Raw genomic sequence first — 2,317 nt, 5'->3', positions numbered from 1 at the left:
GCTTTACATGTGTTAACTTGTTTTGACGCTGAACATCCCAAAATTGCTGCCATTTTTTTCGTATCTTCTTTTTCACAACACAACAGATGTCTCCAAAAGGGATCAGGCGACTGGACAGTTCAACAGCAGATTTGGCTGTGATATCTGCCAGCTCATTCCCTTTAATTCCCACATGACCGGGAACCCAGCAGTACAGGATTTCATATCCACGACTCGTTAGGTTTATATGTATCTTGAGAACATCCACTATGACTGGGTTTTGAGTGTTAGAAAATGCTTCTAAAGATTTCAGTGCACTATAGGAGTCTGTATAAACTATAAACTTTTTGTGGCAGAGCCTAGAGATGTACAAAAAACAATAATATATTGCAGTTAATTCAGATGTTAAGACAGAGGAGGCATGGTGCAAGCGTCTGCCCTCCATGTGGTCTTCAATTACAAATGCCATCCCGACATGATCTTTTGACTTGGATCCATCTGTATAAACTGGAAGATAACTGCTATATTTGTGCCTGTGCTCAGCAAAGAGTTGTCTATAAATGATGTCATTGGTGCTTGCCTTGACGTGATGCTTGAAAACATCAACAAGCTGAATCCGTGCATTTTCCCAAGGTGGGAATTCAAAATTCTGTACTGCTTGGGGGCGCATATCAGAGAGGGAAAGTTCCTCAATGATAGGGCGAACTCTTAAAGGAGAGGTAGGAACACAGGATGGACGTGTTTCAAATAAAGTGTTACACACATCATCAAGTAAGTACAGTTTATTGGGACGTTCAGGTTGTGATAGAATATTAAAATATTGCAATAGGGACAATTGCTCACCCCTCAGATAAAGTGATGGTTCGTTAGAGTCAACATACAGGCTCTGGACAGGAGAAGTTCTGAAAGCTCCTGAACAAATCCGCAGAGCTTGATGTTGAACAGGATCGAGTTTTAACAAAACTGATGACCGAGCGGATCCGTAAACAACTGAGCCATAGTCCAGTCTAGAGCGAACAAGGGCTCTGTAAATGCGAAGCATGGAGCAACGCTCTGCACCCCAGGAAGTGTTCGCCAACACTTTTAAAATATTTAGTGTTTTTAGACACTTCTTTCTCAGGTTTAAAACATGAGGAAAGAAAGTCAATTTCTGGTCGAACGTCACTCCTAAAAATTTTACTTCGGGCGCAACTGGAATAATATAACCATTGAGATATAACTCAGGTTCAGGATGGAGACCTCCCTTCCTAGAAAAGTGTACGCACACAGTTTTTTGTTTGGAAAAAGTAAATCCCTGTTTGTTTGACCATTCTTGGATCTTAGTCAGAGCTATCTGCAACTGCCTCTCTACGTATCTCATGTCTGCCCCTCGACAGCTAATCTGCAGATCATCAACATATAGAGATCCCAAGATGGTGGAAGGAAGTTCTTTTAATACTGAGTTTATTTTTAAACTAAACATGGTTACACTAAGCACACAGCCTTGAGGCACACCCTCTTCCTGTTCAAAAACATCTGACAAAACAGAGCCAATTCGTACTTGAAAAGTTCTAGAGTTCAGGAAATTCTGAATGAAAATTGGTAGGTTGCCGCGCAAGCCACTCTCGTGAAGATCGCGAAGTATACCGTATCTCCATGCCTTATCATAAGCTTTCTCTATATCGAAGAAAATTGAGACAAGGTGATTTTTTCTTACAAAAGCTTTTCGAATGGATGTCTCTAAGAGGAGCATGTAACCTACGGTTGTTCTCCCTTTTCGAAAACCGCTTTGATAAGGTGATATGATATTATTTTTTTTCCAAGAAGTAGACTAGCCGGCTGTTTACCATCTTTTCAAACTGTTTGCAGAGGCAACTCGTAAGGGCAATTGGCCGATAGTTGGAGGGATTCCTTGGGTCTTTCCCTGGCTTAGCAATAGGAATGACAACAGCTCTCCTCCATGCACTGGGAAAGGTACGCTCCTTCCACACCCTATTGTAAAGAGTGAGAAGGGCATTCAGTGACTTATAGGACAGATGCTTTAGCATTTCGTAATTCGCGCCATCAAGACCCGGAGAAGATCTACGTGTCTGCAATAAAGCTCTCTTTAATTCCACCATAGTAAATGCTCTATTGTAAGGCTCAGATTTGGAAGAGTTGAATGCGATGGGATTTATTTCAGAGTGCTGCTTCATAGAGAGAAATGCAGGTGTATAGTTTCTGCTGGAAGAAACGGCAGCAAATGTCTCACCAATAGTATTAGCAATTTCTTCTATGGAGCTAATCACTCGGCCATCTTTTTCCAAAAAGGAAAATGAGTGGACTTTATATATGCCGCATGCTTTTCGAACTCTTTCCC

The sequence above is a fragment of the Stegodyphus dumicola genome, chromosome 7 (genome assembly GCF_044657685.1).
Source record: "Stegodyphus dumicola isolate Sdum_Otavi_A_Nest chromosome 7, ASM4465768v1".
NCBI lineage: Eukaryota > Metazoa > Arthropoda > Arachnida > Araneae > Eresidae > Stegodyphus > Stegodyphus dumicola.
Note: the sequence above shows the minus strand (reverse complement) of the source record.